Raw genomic sequence first — 19,814 nt, forward strand, 5'->3', positions numbered from 1 at the left:
AATAAAAGATTTCAAAGGAATAAAAGGCAAAAATATAGAACCTTACATAGTTGTGAGCAAAATTTAATAGCTTTAATATTAAGACTCAGTTTTCTTAAAAAATCGAAGACTTGATAAATAGATTATTTTGGCAAAACACAGAATCCTTGATTTCTAAGCAGATAACTTTAAAGGAAAAGAAAAACCTTTATTTACAGTTTTTTATTAAAAGCAGATTTGTAATTTGTCCTTTTAACAAAAAAATTCAACTTCGCAATTTATTTTTTATATTAAAACTTACTAAATTTATCCTAATCTTAGCCAGTACTGATCACACATAAAATCCCTTTCCAAATACTCCTTTTCCATAAACCTTATGGAACGAACTTTTTTACATTCTTTAAAAAGTTTCACTTTAGAAGTGTATTTCTGTTTCTCATACCTTTTTCTACCAAAAACACATTTCCTTGCATATGGAATTGTTTTCCTTATTATTTCTGGTATTCTTAATTATATTTATTAGAATTCTTAACTCCCAGAAACCTTAATTTCTAGTGAAAACTAAGTAGTAAGCAATTTTGAACTGCTATACCAGTATTTAGAATAGCAAATTTGTGAAAACATTTCATAATTTTAAGAATGTGCTTTTTCATAGTACAGTTTTTCAATAAAGCACAAACCAGGTTTACTAAAGGTCCATATTTATTTAGTTTCTCTGTAATAAGACACAAGTAAATTAACCTATTGACACCCATTTTCTGAACCTATATTCAATACCTAATGTCTTATTATTTTACTTTATCTGGAAATGACTTAGATATCTCAATAAATTTAACTCAGTAAAAAATTTTAAACTGTCAGGTTACCAAGGACTTTGGAAGCTATTTAAAAGTTTACCTACAAACCTTTTTTGCAGGGGTGAGAGGAGAATCTTAAACAGGCTGTAATACAGCCCAGCACAGAGTGCAACCTGAGATCATGACCTGAGTAGAAATCTAGAGTTGGATGCTTAACCAACTGAGCCCCCAGGCACCCCGCCTACAAACCTTTTTGTCTTATTTACATCTATTTAATTAGCTTGTTCTTAGGTTTAGATTACCCACAGAAATTTCATTAAGCATTAGACAAAAATCAATCATTATTTTAAGTTTTTTTTCTGATAAATTTGCAGAGGTGAACTTACTTGGCTTTCCATAAACATGGGTAGAATGATAGTCATATATTTAATGCTGGTAACTCTCAAGAGATTTTTTTCTTAATTAAACCAACAACCTAAAATTAGCTTTAATACTGAATATTTTCCCAGATCACGTGATTTTGGAAAACATTTAGGTTAGTTTCTATCTTTCTGAGTTTTGGAATTCCCAATACTTACAAGTGCTTGACTTGAAACCAACTAAAAAGAACTCTTTCACAAATTAATTTTGGTGATACCATCTGGAGGTAAAGAAAATATGTCACATTTATAACATGTGGACATACACAGACAAGATGCAAACAAAGTATTGTAGCTTTTTTTTGGAGGACGTTGAAGTTCCAATTTCTAAATACCTCTTATTTTTTGATGAAAAACTTCTCTAAAGTTTGTATTTCAAAGAATGGCTCTTGGGGAGATGGGAATAGAAAACTCACATCACAAAGGAACAGAGAAAGAATCCCAGGTTTTCTCCAATGTGGAAATCTGGAGCAAATTTGCCTATTACCAGAGGTGTGGAGTCTGGACACAAGAGGCATTTTAGAAAGGCCTCTTTCCCCCATTTTTTCTTCAGTCTCAGGCAATTGTGGGCTGTGTTTATATTTTAAAAACATGGTAAAATTTATCATTTCAAGAAATTGAAGAAGAAAGCCAAAAAATTCAGTTTCAGGGCAACTGCTCTTTAAAGTTTACTTTTTTTTTTTTTTTTTTTGAGGACAGGACAGGACAATTTTGTTCCAATATCCTCATCTTTTATAACAGCTACAAACATTTTAAGGGGAATAGGCGAGAGTTAGGGATTGGTAAGGAGGGGTGGGCTTTGGACTTGTTTCTAGAGTTGCATTTCTGGTTTTGTACAGATTGGTAAAGCAGTTGTTTCTAATTCCCCAAGAACTGGATAAAGCTTAGAATATTAAGGGATTGACTTGCCTTTTAAAACTAAACTCTGTTTTTTTGTATTAGGGAGATTTTTTTAACTAAAATAGTAAGCAAAATAAAGCATTTTAACAAAGCCGCCTTTTTTTTTTTAAAGGTTTTTTTTTTTTTTTTAATTATTTGAGAGATCACAAGTAGGCAGAGAGCCCAATGTGGGGGCTCTATCCCAGGACCCTGAGATCATGACCCGAGCCGAAGCAGAGGCTTAATCCACTGAGCCACCCAGGTGCCCCAACAAAGCCTTCTTGTAGCATACGGAATTCAGCCTTGGCTTCTGTTAGCCCCTGCAGGTTGACCTTTCACATATCATTTGTGGGAGGGCCTAGGAGACATTTTGGTCCCAATTTCTCTATGAAGGGAAGGTAGTGAATAATCATCAGTCTTTCTCATTTCCCTCTAATTTTGGTACCATCTTTTCAAAATAGGGGTAAAAGGGCTTTATAATTTAAAAGATCTTCTTTTTCAGTGGAGGAGGGGGTGGCTAGGATATGTCTGCAATGTACATTGCATAGGAGTGCCTGAAGTTGGCTGAGCCTGCTTACAGAGCCCTAGAAGGTAGGAGCAAAGTGAGCCTTATTGCCAGTCTCAGGTGCTTTTGTTAAATTCATTTCCTGGCTTTCAGCTTTTATGTGAGCAGCCTATATACTTTGAACATAGAGATTAAGTCCCTATAAATCTCATAGGGAAGGGGGAGTTAAGTGGATGATTTTTTTTTTTAAGATTTTACTTATTTGGGCACCTGGGTGGCTCAGTGGGTTAAGCCTCTGCCTTTGGCTCAGGTCATGATCTCAGGGTCCTGTGATTGAGCCCTGCATTGGGCTTTCCGCTCAGCAAGGAGCCTGCTTCCCCCACCCCCTGCCTACTTGTGATCTCTCTGTCAAATAAATAAGTAAAAATCTTTTAAAAAAATTTTTAATTTAAAATTTTTTTAAATTTTAAATCTTTTTTAAAAGTTTATAAAAAATCTTTTTAAATTTAAAAATTTAAATCTTTTTTTTTTTAATTTTAATTTTTATTTTTTAAAGATTTTATTTATTTATTTGATAGAGATCACAAGTAGGCAGAGAGAGAGGAAGGGAAGCAGGCTCCCTGCTGAGCAGAGAGCCCGATGTGGGGCTCGATCCCAGGACCCTGAGATCATGACCTGAGCCAAAGGCAGCGGCTTAACCCACTGAGCCACCCAGGCGCCCCAAATCTTTTTTTTTTTAAGATTTTTACTTATTTATTTGAGAAAGAGGGAAAGTGTGAGCATGTATGACCTGGGGGAAGGGCAGAAGGAGAAGCAGACTCCCTGCTGAGCAGGGAGTCAGACATGGGGCTCAATCCCAGGACCCTGGGATCATGACCTGAGCTGAAGGCATACCAGATTTTAAGGGGATTTTACTTTGGAGATGGACATTTATTTTTTAGTCTTCTGTCCATCTTGTTAAGGGAGTCCCTAAGGCATGCTGTTATACTAATAAGAGAGTTGAGAGTTCTCTATACAGCATATTTTTCTTTTCAATATAAGCAATTTAAAGACCATTGATGAATAATCTGTTAACAACTCCAACCAATAAGCCTTTTAATGGCTAAACCAAAGATGCAGGAGGCATCTAAAGAGGGCATAGATGATGGCCCACATGATCTAAAAGTTAGTTTCAGAAAGCAAAGGGCTTCATTGTATAAGCAGTAAGGATGGTGAAAATGGGGTCTCTGGTCTCCCATGAAAACACAAGGGATGTGCTACAGGACTGGGGACTCTGTGTTGTTTAGCAGTGTACCCTGTTGCAAGGAAGTTTGTTTGAGGTTAGTAGGTGAACTAGTGTCAATCTAATCTGTTCTGTGACCAACTTAGTTTTCATGAGAGTCTTCTTGGGCTGGTGAGGACTCTAGTAGCTTTTCTACCAAGTTATGGGCTTTAGCTTCTAAGATGTCCCTTAGCAACAGTCTTAAAACACAGGCTAAAAAAAAAAACAACCAAACTCAAAAACTACCTCTGGGAAGAAATGAATCTGTAAACAAAAGAGTGCTCTACCAAATTTAATCAGAGACAATTTAAATAATTTAATAACTAACCCCAAGGACCTAGTTTCCACAAATATTTTCTCCTGCTAATTTTAAATGTAGCAGGAAGGAAAAAGGACTGTCACCACTCCTGCTCTGTCAGACTCTACAGATAGAGATTCTGGGAGATTGACAGGGAAGAAATCTTACCTTCTGTTGGCTGCATGTCAGATGTCCCAAGGACTTCAGGTGCAGTTATGTCTAGCATGTTAAAGTATCCTGCTGACTATGTCAACTGTTGAAGAGGAAGAATTTTGTCTGCCCTTCATGGTCCTTCTTGCTGGACAAAGAACCACATTGATTCAAGATAGAAAATCAGATTTAGTTTTGTATGTACAGGGAATCCACACGGACATGACATTCCAAAGACAGGCAACATGAGGCTTCTGTGAGCCAAGGAGAGGGGTAGGGGTCTGAGGACACAAAGGGGAGAAAGACAGCAGAAAGGTGAGAGGAGGTGTTTGGAAAACAAACATTGTCCTGTTATTTAGGCAGAGAAGTTTCTTAGGTAAAGAGGAATCTGTTCCTGGTATAAGCAGGCAGTCGAGGAGGAGGAGGACATAAGAGCTTTTCCTGAACCTGCTGGGTTTTGTTTAACTCAAAATAATATTCATGTCAAAGTGGCCCATCTTGGGGCCGCCTGTCATGGGGCCCTGCAGATGTAGTACTAGAAAATATAATTTAATGGAGGAAGATAAAAGTTGTTTTAATAAAATTTCAAATCCATTACTGATTAAAAGAAGAAGGAAAAAACCCCTTTTATTAACTTATTAAGCTAGGAATAGTAAGTTAACTTGTTAGACAAACCATAAGTGACTCTTAATCTCACAAAACAAACTGAGGGTTGCTGGGGGGAGGGGGATTGGGAGAAGGGGGGTGGGGTTATGGACATTGGGGAGGGTTTGTGCTATGGTGAGTGCTGTGAAGTGTGTAAACCTGGCGATTCACAGACCTGTACCCCTGGGGATAAAAATACATGTTTATGAAAAAAAAAAATTAAAAAAAAGTTAACTTGTTGAAGATTATCTATCAGAAGCTATCAGTGATCATCATAGTTAACAGTGAAGCACTAACGATTTTCCATTACAGTGTGGAAGCAGTCAGGAGTCCTGTTGCTGAGATACAAGGCATTCATTAGATAAGGAGAGCAGCACTGGGCAGGAGACCTGCTTTTCTAAAAGCTCTTGATTTAAAACAAATACAGGTATTATTTTGATAAGTTCTAAACTTGGAGCTAAAAAGTTTAGTAAGGCAGCCAAATAGGCAAAAAAAAAAAAAATGCTTTACTACACATAGTAAAAGATCCTATTCACAGTAGCAGTAAAATCTTACAAATACTTACGAATAAAATAATTGAGAAGTTTATAAGACCTAGATGAAGAAAAATAAAACTTTATGCTAGAACAGATAAAAGTCTAGATAGAGCCATGTCATATACTTGGATAGGGAGACCAATGCAGTAGAGATGTCAGTTTTCCCCCAGATTACCCCCTAAATTTATTCTAATTTGCTCAAAAGTTCCTCTGTAAGAATTTTTTTAAAAGACTATTTGAGAGATTATTAAATCAATTTAATTATTAAAAATTAAAATAATTAACTATTTACTAATTATATTTATTATATATTATTTATTATAATTAAATTAATTAAATAATATCAAATAAAATATTATTGGGGGGGGGGAGCGCCCACGCACGTGCACATGAACAGGAGAGGGGTGGATGGAGAGGGAGAAGCTGACTTTCCACTGAGAGCACAGTGTCCATTGGTTGGGGGGCCTCGATCCCAGACTCTAGGACCATGACCTGAGCTGAAGGCAGAATCCACTGAGCCACCCAGGAGCCCCAGCAGAAAAATTCTTAAGAGAAGCTTAAAAAGTTTTTCAAATAAAAATGAGGAAGCGGGATAGAGATAAGGTAAGAAATGTCCCATATGTACTAATTTAGCATGTACTGGTACAGAAAGGTGTCTATGGGAATTTATTACATTCCAAAGAAAAAATTTCAAATCAGTGGATAAAAAAAGCTATTAGTCAATTAATACTGAAAATGAAAATTTGGGAAATAGTAATTTCATCCCTAACTCCCATCTTTTCTGAAATTTGGTTTCAAGATTCAATAGGAAAAATAAAACCATAGGACCCTATAGGCCAATGTTTTTTTGATCTCATATGGGAGATCTTTCACCAAGACCAGAACTTGGAAAGGAAAAAATTCATAAATTTAACTGCATAATTAAGGTTACAGTAGATAAGGAGAGGACAGGGCGCCTGGGTGGCTCAGTGGGTTAAGCCGCTGCCTTCGGCTCAGGTCATGATCTCAGGGTCCTGGGATCGAGTCCCACATCGGGCTCTCTGCTCAGCAGGGAGCCTGCTTCCCCCTCTCTCTCTGCCTGCCTGTCTACTTGTGATCTCTGTCAAATAAATAAAATCTTAAAAAAAAAAAGATAAGGAGAGGACATATGAAAAAGAATACTTGGTAAAGTACATGAATAGGAAGAAAAATGCAAACAGTTTAACATCTGAAAAATTACCTCACTTATATTCAAGAAAGTATAGGTAAAGCAGAATTGGTCAAAATGACAAAGATAGATAATATCCATGATTCGTTTAGGTTTTTGAGAGTAGGCACTCTCACATATTGGTGTTAGTATAAATTGGTAGTTTGGGAGGACAGTGATCATTTTTAATGCGCATTTCCTTAGACATAGTAATTTTACTTGTGAATGTGGACAGTAACACCTTTAAAAGATGTTCATTAAAGCATTCTTTGTTATTGCAGAGATCAGAAATAATTTATATGCCTGCTAGGAGGGCACTGGTTTAATAAATAATACTGTTTAGTAATTAAGAAAGACAAAGTTGATCAATAGCCAAGCCACAGAAAGATAGCTTACAAAATACTGTGGAGCAAAACACTATCCATGGAACTATGTCTATAGAATGATTCCATTTGTATAAAATAAACAGTCATATGTGCATTAAAGTCTTGAGCAGCATACTCTATCTGTTCTCAGTGATTTCTTAGGGGTAGGGATTCAAGAAGAAAGTCAACTGTGACTTCCTTTTTCCTGCTCTTTTATGTTGTTTGAATTTTTTAATGTATTGTATCACCTTTATAATTACATATTTGCTTTGGGGGAGTAAAACAAAATGTGGATTAACTTATACATGCTTCCCAATTACTGCTTTGCCAAATTAAATTTATATAGTGCATAAAGGGGATCTAATAACATCAACAAACCAGTTTTATTCCCTGCTCTCCTTAGGGATGTATTTAACAGTTTATATAATGTGGAAGACTGACACTTGTGAAATATATGCCCCGAAACCCTTGAGAATCTTAGGAGTTTCAAAAACCATCATGGCATATTTTTTTTTCCCTCATGAAAGGCAATAAAATACAAATGAAAAAGTTTAAGCAGCTTCCTCAGATGGGAGGTGTAAAGGTAAGTGGAGAACAACAAAGCTTTGCGAGATGGGAATGCTGGGTAGCTAGTAGACTGTTTCACTAGCCGTGTGATTCACTTCTGCATAGGAGCTTTGGAAAACGCAGTTTGTTTAATGCTGCTGCAAAAGATTAAACTGTAATACGTTTCAGGGTCATTCATGGCAGGTGTCAAATCTGTCAAGGAAAGGCTGAACCTAGGCAGTCTTCCTCTTTAAGAAGTAACTGTGTAGGGGCGCCTGGGTGGCTCAGTAGGTTAAAGCCTCTGTCTTCGGCTCGGGTCATGGTCTCAGGGTCCTGGGATCGAGCCCCACATTGGGCTCTCTGCTCGGCAGGGAGCCTGCTTCTCCCTCTCTCTGCCTGCCTCTCTGCCTACTTGTGATCTCTCTCTCTCTCTCTGTCAAATAAATAAATTAAAAAAAAAAAAAAAAGTAACTGTGTAGGGGCACCTGGGTGGCTCAGTAGGTTAAAGACTCTGCCTTCGGCTCAGGTCATGATCCCAGGGTCCTGGGATCGAGCCCCTCAGCGGGGATCCTGCTCCCCCCCCCTCTCTCTGACTGCCTCTCTGCCTACTTGTGATCTCTCTCTGTCAAATAAATAAATAAAATATTTTTTAAAAAAAGTAACTTTGTACATGTATGTTTCAATAATAAAAATTGAAGGACATAAAGTCTGTATATTCATTGTAACATTTAGGGAAAATTCAAATAGTACCAAGAGGAAAATAAACATGCCTTAGAAGTCTACCATCCTGCAATACCATAGTTAAGGGCTTTTTTTTTTTTTTAAGTAGGCTCCTCCCCCGGAGTGGAGCCCCAACTCAGGGTTTGAACCCAGGACCCTGAGATAAAGACCTGAGCTGAGATCAAGAGTCGGCTGCTTAACTGACTGAGCAATCTAGGTGTCCCAAGGATATTTTTATTTGAAAACTGATTTAAAAGCTTTTTTTTTTTTTTTTAAGGCAGCCGTTGGAAATTTAGAATTATTCTGGGTTGTGGGACTGTTTTAACCCATAGAAGTCTCATTACAAATAGGCATTAGTTTTACAGAGAGCTAAAAAGCAGCTTTTAAAATCCATATGGAGTTGACTATGTGGGTAGTTCTCTACTAATCCAACTAGGGTTGATAATGTTGCTTCTTTATTAAAACGCCTAGGGGCTGCCCATGGACACAGTCTTTTGAGCTTCTGATGCAGCTGTGACAATGAGGCTGCCTCACTGAGGGTGCAGCAGCAGGTGTGGGCCCCTGAAAGCCCATTGCAACAATAGAGAGAGAGATGTAAGAATACAAGATTGCTCTTAGAGGCAGTTGGGGGCCACCATTTTGAAAACTGAAGGTTTGAAAAACTAGGTTCAGCTTGTATGGCTTGGTTATGAATTGTCTAATGAGCCTTTCATATCTTCTGTTGTATGTTGGGTTATCACATGACCTTACAGGAAAAGGAGAGAATTGCATTATCTTATGCATAAATCAGTTTGGGATCACTTGGTGGTCACCCTTTAAGCCTCTCAAAGAATCATGGAACAAAAGCTGCCATTCTGTGCCCCCAAAGCTGTGGGAGAGGCTGATTGCAAGCAGCTAGGCTGAATGTGGGTCCTGCCCTATAGTGAGTCCATGTTGCCTAAGACAAGCATCTCAGTGGTATGGAGACCAAACTCTGAGCAGTGTATCTAGAGTAAGCAAAAGTGGGTCACTGCAGCTACGTTGGCTGAACATAGTTGCAGCTTACCCACAATAGTAGGTCACATGTAGCCCACATAGAGGGCTTCCCTGGAGTGCCCAGTTCTGGTGACCTGGGAGAGATGCTGTGCTGCAGAGCACCACAGACCTCTTCTACCCAAGGCCACCACTTTCAAGACCAGGAGATGTAGCTGACCTACCTAGTAGATAGAAAGAGTTACAAAACATAGAGAGGGGTATGTCCTAAATGAATGAACAAGACAAAATCACAGTAGAAGAGCTAAATAAAATGGTAATAAGCAGTATACCTAATAACGAATTGAAAGTAATGGTCATAAGGATACTCACTGGACTTGAGAAAAGAGTGGATGGACTCAGTGACAGGTTAAAGATAGAAAATAGAAAAACCAGAGAGAGCTGAAGAATTCAATAACTGACATAAAAATACACTAGAGGGACGCCTGGGTGGCTCAGTTGGTTAAGCAGCTGCCTTCGGCTCAGGTCATGATCCCAGCGTCCTGGGATCGAGTCCCACATCAGGCTCCTTGTTCTGTGGGGAGCCTGCTTCTCCCTCTGCCTCTGCCTGCCACTCTGTCTGCCTGTGCTCATGCTCTCTCTCTCTGACAAATAAATAAATAAAATCTTTAAAAAAAAATACACTAGAGGGCGCCTGTGTGGCTCAGACAGTTAGCTGCCTTTGGCTCAGGTCATGATCTCAAGGTCCTGGGATGGAGACGGCATGGGGCTCCCTGCTCAGCGAGGATTCGGCTTCTCCCTTCCCTCTCCCCCTCTCCCCCACCCCCTACTCATGCTTGCTCGCTCTCTCTCAAAAATAAAATCTTAAAAAAAAAAATGCACTAGAGGGAATCAACGGCAGATTAGAGGAGCCAGAAGAACAGATCAGTGATCTGGAAGAGAGGGTAGTAGAAAGCAACCAGTCTAAATAGGAAAGAAAAAGGGACCTCAGTGACATCAAGCATACTAACATCACATTATAGAGATCTCGGGGAGAAGAGAGAGAATGAAGCAGAAAACTTACTTGAAGAAATAGCTAAAAACTTCCTGATCTGGGAAGAGAAACAGATATCCAGGTCCAGGAAGCAGAAAGCTCCTAAAGATAAACCCAAGTTGGTCCACACCAAGACACATAATTAGCAAGCAATAGAGAATTTTAAAAGTAGAAATGGCAAAGAATATAGAGTTATATGAGGAAAACCCCATAAGGCTATCAGCTGATCTTTCAGCAGAAACTGTAGGGCAGAAGAAAATGGCAAGATACATTCAAAGTGCTTAAAGGAAGAGCGCCTGGGTGGCTCAGTCATTACGCAGCTGCCTTTGCTTGGGTTGTGGTCCTGGGATTGAGCCCTGCATGGGGCTCCCTGCTCAGTGGGGAGCCTGCTTCTCCCTCTCCCACTCCACTCCCTCTGCTGTGTTCTCTCTCTGTCTCTGTCAAATAAATAAATAAAATCTTAAAGGGGAAAAAAACCCCTACAAACTAAGAATACTCTCCAGCAAGGTAATCATTCTGAATAGAAAGAGTTTCCCAGACCAAAGTTAAAGGAGTTCATCACCATAAAACCAGCCTTATAGGATATGTTAAAGGGAATTAAGTGGAAAAAGAAGGCCATAACTAGAAGAAAATTATGAATGAAAAAAATTTTATAGTACAAATATAGAGTAAAGGTAGTAGATTAATCACTAATGGAGGTTAAAATGCAAAAGTAGCAAAATAGCTCTTATCCCCAAAAATCAGCCAAGGGATAAAAAAAGATGCAAAATATATATACATAAAATATGGGAGGGGGTAAAAATGTAGTTTTAGAATGTTGTTTGAATTTGAGGGACCATCAACTTAATACATACTGCTAAACACATAAGATGTTGTATATGAGCCCAATGGTAGCCACAAATTAAAAATTAAAGAGGAAGGAATCCAAGCCTCACACTAAAGAAAGCCACCAAGCTACAAGGGAAAAGAGTAAGAGAACAAGAAAGGAACAGAGTACTATAAAAACAACCAGAAAATCATTCACAAAATGGCAGTAAGTACATGCTTGCTTAAAATGTAAATGGACTAAATGCTCTGATAAAAAAATATAAGGTGATGGAATGGATAGAAAAAAAAAGATCCAACTGTGTTCAACCTGCAAGAGAGTCACTTTAAACCTAAAGACACAGACTGAAAGTGAAGGGATGCAAAAACATATACCATAAAAACAGAAGCAAAAGAACCCTCAAAGAACAAAAACAACCGAGGTAGCAATACTTCTATCAGACAAAATAGACTTTTAAAGATAGACTGTAGCAAGAGACAAAGAAGGGCACTACATAAAGGAAACTAATGCCACAAGAGGATAAAAGTTGTAAATATTTGTGTACCCCAAATAGCATCTAAATACGTAAAGCAAATATTAAAAGACATAAAAGGAGAAATTGACAGTAACACAGTAATAGGGGGGATTTGACACTCCACCTAACGTCAGTGGGTAAGTCAGACAGAAAATCAATAAAGAAACAGTGGCTTTGAATGACACATTGGACCAGACAGACCTAACATACATACAGAGCCTCTCCCCCTAAAAAACAGCGGAATGCTCATTCTTTTCAAGTGCACATAGAACATTCTCCAGGATAGGTCAGGTAAGGCCACAAAACAAGTCCATTAAAATCGTATCAAGTGGGGCTCCTGGGTGGCTCAGTTGGTTAAGCATCTGCCTTTGGCTCAGGTCACAATTTGGGGTCCTGGGATCGAGGCTCCCCCCCCACACACCAGTCAGGGTCCCTGCTTCTCCCACTGCTCTCCCCTGCTTGTGCTCTGTCTCAAATAAAACCATTTAAAAAAAATTGGTATCTTTTCTGCACACAATGATATGAAACTACAAATTCATTACGAGAAAAAATCTGGAGAAAACAGATGAAGACTAAATGACATGCCACTAAACAACACTTTGATCAATGAAGAAATCAAAGAAGAAATAAAAAAAATAACATGGAGCCATGTGAAAATTAAAACACAAAGCCAAAATCTTTGGGACTCAGCAAAAGCAGCTCTAAGAGGGAAGTTAAGAGGGATACAGGCATATCTCAAGAAATGAGAAGTATCAACCTAACTTTATATCTAAAAGAACTTTAAAAAGAACAAATAAAGCCCAAAACTAGTAGAAGGAAGGAAATTTTTAAAAATGGAAAAGATCAATGAAACTAAGAGCTGGTTCTTTGAAAAGATAAAGAAAATTGATAAACCTTTAGCCAGACTCATCAAGAAAAAGAAAGGACTCGGGTAAAAATCAGGAATGAAGGGCTAAAATAACAACTGATACTATAGAAATACAAAGGATTTTAAGAGAATATTATGAAAAATTATATGCAACAAATTGAAGAACATAGAAGAAGGGGGTAAATTCCTGGAAACATAATCTTCCAAAACTGAACCAGGAAGAAATAGAAGATTTGAACAGACCAATTACTAGTAATGAAATTGAATTAGTAATAAAAAAAAATAACAAAGGTCCATGACCAGATGACTTCACAGGAGAATTCTATCAAACATTTAAAGAAGACTTAATACCTGTTTTTCTCAAACTATCCCAAAAAATAAAATAGGAAGGAAATTCATTCTACAAGGCCAGCATTACCCTGATAACAAAACCAGACAACGACATTACAAAAAACAAAAAAACAAAAACCAATGACAGGCCAGTATCTCTGATGAATAGATCTATAAAAATATTCAACGAAGTAGTAGCAAACTGAATTCAACAATACATTTTCGCATGCCTGGGTAGCTCAGTCAGTTAAGTGTCTGCCTTTGGCTCAGATCATGATCCCAGGGTACTGAGATTGAGTACTGCATCAGGCCCCTTGCTTAGCAGAAAGCCTACTGCTTCCCCTGCCTGTGCTTGCTCGCCGACAAAATCTTTAAATAAAAAAATTCATTTTTAAAAAGTTGTACACACACACACACACACACACACACACACACACACACACCACAATTAAGTGGGATTTATTCCAGGGATGCAAAAGTGGTTTGCTGTTCACAAAATCAATATGATTTATCACATTAACAAGAGAAAGGATTAAAAACCATATGATCATCTCAAAAGATAGAGAAAAAGCTTTAACAAAATACAACATCCATTCAAGATAAAAACTCACAGCTAACATCATACGTAATAGTGAAAAATTGAGCACCTTTCCTCTACTATCAGGAAGAAGACAAGGATGATCACCATTTTAATTTGACATAGTACTGGAAGTCCTAATGGCAGCAATCGGACCAAAAAAAAAAGCATCCAGATTGGTAAGGAATAAGTAAAATTGTCACTATTTGTAGATGATATGATAGCATATATAGAATACCCTAAAGACTCCACCAAAAAAACTAGTAACAAAGTGGCAGAAAGAAAACAATCCTATTTACTGTTGCAGCAAAAAGAATAAAATAGGTAGGAATAAATTTAATCCAGGATGGTGAAAGATCTGTACTCTGAACATTTTAAGATACGGACAAAAGAAGTAGAACAGGACACAAAGAAGTGGAAAGATACAGCATGCTCATGGGTTGGAAGATAATTGTTAAAATGTCATACTAGCCAAAGCACTCTACAGATTCAGTCTCTCTCAGAATACTAATTATGTTTTTCACAGAAGTAGAATGATCCTAAAATTTGTATGAAAGCATAAAAGATTGCCAAAGCAATCAGGAGAAAAGAACAAAGCAGAGGTATCACAATCCCAGATTTTGAGATACAGTACAAAGCTATACTAATCAAAACAAAAACAGACATACAGGTCATGGAACAGGATAGAGAGCCCAGAAATAAATCCACCCTATCTGGTCAATTAATCAACAATGAAGGAGGCAAGAATATACACCGAAGAAAAGACAGTCTTTTCAATAAATAGTATTGGAAAAATTGGACATCTACTTGCAAAAGAATGAAATTGGACCACTTTTTAAAAAAGATACTATTTATTTATTTGTCAGAGAGCACAAGCAAGGGAGCAGCAGACAGAGCAGGCAGAGGGAAAAGCAGGCTCCCTGCTGAGCAGGGAGCCTGATGTGGGACTCGACCCCAGGACTCTGGGATCATGACCTGAGCCTTGAAGGCAGACACTTAACTGACTGAGCCACCCAGGCATCCCTGGACCACTTTCTTATACTATACACAAAAACAAACTCAAAATCTATTAAAGTCCTGAAATGTAAGACCTGAAACCATAAAACTCCTGAAAGAAAATACAGACAGTAATCTCTTGGACATCACCCTTTGCAACATATTTATGAATAGGTCTCCTCAAGCAGGAAGCAAAAGCAAAAATATACTATTAGGACTACACCAATAAGAAAAAAGCTGCTGTACAGCAAAGGAAACCATAAGAAGGCAACCAACTGAATGAGAGGAGGTATTTGCAAATGATATATCCCATAAGGGGTTAATATCCAAACTATATAAAAAATGTATAGAACTTGATACCAAATAATCTGATTTAAAAATAGGCAGAGGACTTGAATAGATGTTTTTTTGAAAGACCGTATACAGATGGTTAGACATATGAAAAGATGCTCAACATCACTAAACATCAGGGCAATGCAAATCAAAACCAAATGAAATACCACCTTACGCCTGTCAGGATGGCTGGTATCAAACAGACAAGAAATGTCAAGTGTTGGCAAGGATGTGGGAAAAAAGGGAATCCTAGTGCAGTGTAGGTGGGAATGTAAAATCGGTGCAACCACTGGGGTAAACAGTATGGAGACTCCTCAAAAAATTTAGAAGTAGAAATACCATATGATCTACTAATTCCCTGACTGGGTATTTACTCAAAGAAAATGAAAACACTGATTTGAAAGATATATGCACCCCTGTGTTTATTGCAGCATTATTTATAATAGCCAAGATACGGAAGCAACCCAAGTATCCGTCGATATAAGAAAGGATTAAGGGGTGCCTGGGTGGCTCAGTGGGTTAAAGCCTCTGCCTTCGGCTCAGGTCATGATCCCAGGGTTCTGGGATCGAGCCCCACATTGGGCTCTCTGCTCAGCGGGGAGCCTGCTTCTCTCTCTCTCTCTCTGCCTGTCTCTCTGCCTACTTGTGATCTGTCAAATAAATAAAATCTTTAAAAATAAATAAATAAATAAATAAAATCTTTAAAAAAAAAAAGAAAGAAAGGATTAAGAAGATGGGATAGATATATACAATGTGTATTACCCAGTTACAAAGAAGAATGAGATCTTGGGAGATGGGCAAGCATGGATGGATGGATTTAGCATTATGCTAAGTGAAATAAGTCAGAGAAAGACAAATACCATATAATTTTACATAGAAGTAGAATCTAAAAAAAAAACCCAAACAAAAAAGATTCTGATTAAACTGGTGGTTACCATAGGGGAGATGCATAGGGAGATGGGTGAAATAGATAAAAGGGATTAAGAGGCATAAATTTCCTGTTACAAAGTAAGTCATGGAGATGAAAAATATGGCATAGGGAATATAGTCAATAACATTGTAATACTGTTGTATTACAGTTACAGGGGGATTTTAGTACCCCACTTGAATCACTGGTTAGATCATCCAGGCAGAAAATCAGTAAGGAAATGTGGCCTTAAATGATACATTAGATCAGATGGACTTAACAGATATGTACAGAACATTTCATCTGAAAGCAAAAGAATGTACATTCTTCTCAAGTGCACATGGAACATTCTTCAGGGTAGATCATTTGTTAGGCCACAAAAGACGTCTTAGTCCTTTTAAGAGGACTGAAAATATAGCAGACAGTTTTTCTGACCACAGTGGTATGAAACTAGACATCAACTATGAGAAGAAAACTGGAAAATCCACAAACAGGTGGAGATTAAGTGACATGCTACTGAGCAACCAGTGGGTCAAAGAAGAAATCAAAAGAGATTTAAAAAAATTCCTTGTGAAAATGAAACTGGAAACACAATGTACCAAAACTTAAGGGATACAGCAAAAACAGTTTTAGGAGGAAAGTTCATAGCAATAAATACCTATTTTGAGAAACAAGGAAAATCTTGAATAAACCTAACTTTACACCTTAAGGAATGAGAAAAAGAACAAAGCCAAAAGTTAGGAGAAGGAAGAAAATAAAGATTGGAGTGGAAATAAATGAGACTAAAAAGACGATAGAAAAGATCAACAAAATAGCTCGTCCTTTGAAAAGATAAAAATCAATAAACCTTGAACCATTCTCATTGAAACAAAGACAGGACTCAAAATCAGAAAGGAGGGGCACCTGGGTGGCTCAGCAGGTTAAGCCGCTGCCTTCGGCTCAGGTCATGATCTCAGGGTCCTGGGATCGAGCCCCGCATCGGGCTCTCTGCTCGGTGGGGAGCCTGCTTCTTCCTCTCTCTCTGCCTGCCTCTCTGCCTACTTGTGATCTCTCTCTGTCAAATGAATAAATAAAATCTTTAAAAAAAAAAAAATCAGAAAGGAAAGTGGAGACATTACAACTGATACCACAGAAATACAAAGGATCTTGAGAGATTGCTGTGAACAGTTACACACCAAGAAACCTAGCAGAAATGGATAAATTCCTAGAAACATACAACCTACCAAGACTGAATTATGAAGAAACAGAAAATATGAACAGATGGATTACTAGTAAGGAGATTGAATCTGTAATCGAGAATCTTCCAACAAACAGATGTCTAGGACTATACAACTTCAGTGATGAATTCTCCAAACATGCAAAGAATTCATACCAATCCTTCTCAGACTCTTCCAAAAAAGAGGAGGAAAGAACACTTTTAAAGTCATTTTACAAGGCCATTTTACAGTTGCCCTGATACCAAACTAGACAAGGGGACCATAACAAAAGCAAATTACAGGCTGATATTCCGGATTAACATAGATGCAGAAATCCTCAATAAAATATTAGCAAAGCAAATTCAACAGTATTGTTGACCCTTCAACATGGGTTAGAACTACATATGACCACTTATACGTGAATTGTTTCGATTAATACAGTACAGTATTATAAGTGTATTTTCTCTTGTGTTTTTTTTTCCCCCAAGATTTTATTTGTTTTAGGGAGAACAAGTGTGCAAGTAAGGGGAAGGAGAGGGAGAGAGAATCTCAAGCACACTCCACACTGAGCACAGAGCAGGGCTCAATCCCATGACACTGAGATCATGACCTGAGCTGAAACCAAGAGTTGGATACTTAACTGACTGAGCCACCCAGGCACCCCTTTCTTGTGACTTTTTTTAAGTAACATTTTTCTTTTCTCCATCTTACTTTAATACAGGAGTACAGTATATAATACATATAATATACAAAATGTGTGTTAATTGACTTACCAGTAGGGTTCTGGTCAACAGAAGGCTGTCATTAGTTAAATTTTGAGGTATTCAAAAGATATACACAAATTTTCAACTGCACAGGGGGTTGGTGCCCTGAACGCCCCCCATGTTGTTCAAGGGTCAACTGTACATTAAGGGATCATATACCATAATCAAGCAGGATTTATCACAGGGATGCAGGGATGGTTCAGCATTTATAAATCAGTGTTATACACCACATTAACAAAATCAGGGATAAAAATTACATAATTATTTCAGTAGATGCATAAAAAGCATTTGACAAAATTCAACACCCATTTAATATTATTTTTACAGAGAGCACGAGGAAGGGTGGGGGGGGAGAGGCAAAGAGAGAGAGAATCTCAAGCAGGCTCCACACCTAGCACAGAGCATGAGGCCCAGAGTCATGACCCTGAGATCATGACCTGAGCTGAAATCAAGAGTTGGATGCTTAACTGACTGAGCAATCCAGGTGCCCCAACACCCATTTATATTAAAAACTCAAAGTGGGTATAGAGGGTACATTCCTCAACATAGCAAAGGCCATATATGACAAGCCTGTAGTTAACATCATACTCAATGGTGAAAAGCTGAAAGCTTTTCCTCAGAGATAAGGAATAAAACAGGGTTGTCCACCCTGTTTGCTACTACTTTTTGTTTGTTACTACTTTTATTCTATAAGGTATTGAAATTCCTCACCAGAGCAACTAGGCAAGATAAAAAAAAAAAAAAAAAAAAAAAGCATCCAAATTGGAAAGGAAGAAATAAAACTCACTATTTACAGATGACATGTTATATATAGAAACCCTTAAGAGTGCACCAAAAAAAGTATATTCAGTAAAGTTGCCAGATCAAAATCGAAATGCAAAAATCCACTACATTTTTATACACTAATAGTAAACTGTCAGAGAAATTAAAGTAATCCCTTTTATAATTGCATCAAAAGAATACCCCAGAATAAATTTAAGATAAAGGACCTATACACTGAAAACTGTAAGAGAGTGAAGAAAAAAATTAAAGATGACACAAATAAATGGAAAGATATATAGCATGCCCATAGACTGGAAGAATTAATGTTGTTATTCACACTACCCTGAGCAAGCTACAGATTCAGTTCAGTCCCTATCAAAATTTCTTGTCAAATCAAAAATCCCTTTCAAAATCCTAAGATTTGTATGGAATCACAAAAGACCCCGAATAGGCAAAGAAATCTTGAAAAAGAACAAAGCCGGAAGCTTCACATGCCTTGATTTGGAACTAAATTACAAAGCCACGGTATTCACAACAGTATGGTTTTGGTGTAGAAACATACAAATACCACTGGAACAGAATAGAGAGCCCAGAAATAAACCCATATATAGATGGTCAGTTTACAACAAAGGAGCCAAGAATATGCAAGGGGAAAGGATAATAAATGATGCTGGGAAAACTGGACAGCTACATGCAATGGAGTGAAACCATACACCTTACACCATACACAAAAATTAACTCAAAATGGATTGAAGACTGGAACCTAGGGCCTGAAACCATGAAGGTCCTAGAAGAAAACGTAGGTAGTAAACTCTTTGACATAGGTCTTGTCAGTGGCTTTTTGACTCTGTCTCCAAGGCAACAAAAGCAAAATTAAATACGAGGGGTTACTTCTAACCAGAAAACTTCTGTACAGCAAAAGGGATACAATGAGAAGGCAACCTACTGAATGGGAAAAAATATTTGCAAATAATACTTGTTAAGGATTTAATGTCCAGAATATATAAAGAACTCATACAACTCAATAGCAAAAACAAAAAACAACAATCAGTTCCATTAAAAAAAGGGGGGGGGGAGAAGATCCTAATAAACCTTTTTTCAAAGATGAGATACAGCTAACAGGTACATGAAAAGATGCTCTACATCACTCATAAGGGAAATGCAAATCAAACCACAGTGAGCTATCACTTCACAATTGTTACAATGGCTGTTACCAAAAACATAAGAAATTATAAGTGTTAGGGAGGATGTGGAGAAAATGGAAACTTTGTGCACCATTGGTTAGAATGTAAATTGGTGCAACCATTGTGGAAAACAGAGCTACCCTATGACCCAGCAATTGCATTACTGGGTATTTATGTGAAAGATACAAATGTAGTGATCCAAAGGGGCACCTGCACCCCAGTGTTTATAGCAGCAATGTCCACAATAGCTAGACTATGGAAAGAGC

The 19,814-nt window shown here is 37.7% G+C and overlaps 1 protein-coding gene across 4 annotated transcripts in view; it reads left to right on the forward strand.

Annotated features, from left to right (window-relative positions):
- The window catches only part of USP3 (ubiquitin specific peptidase 3), a 115,450-nt gene that overhangs the window by 85,611 nt on the left and 10,025 nt on the right, over positions 1–19,814 (forward strand). The window lies entirely within an intron of this gene.

This window comes from Lutra lutra, chromosome 7 (genome assembly GCF_902655055.1).
Source record: "Lutra lutra chromosome 7, mLutLut1.2, whole genome shotgun sequence".
Taxonomy (NCBI): Eukaryota; Metazoa; Chordata; class Mammalia; order Carnivora; family Mustelidae; genus Lutra; species Lutra lutra.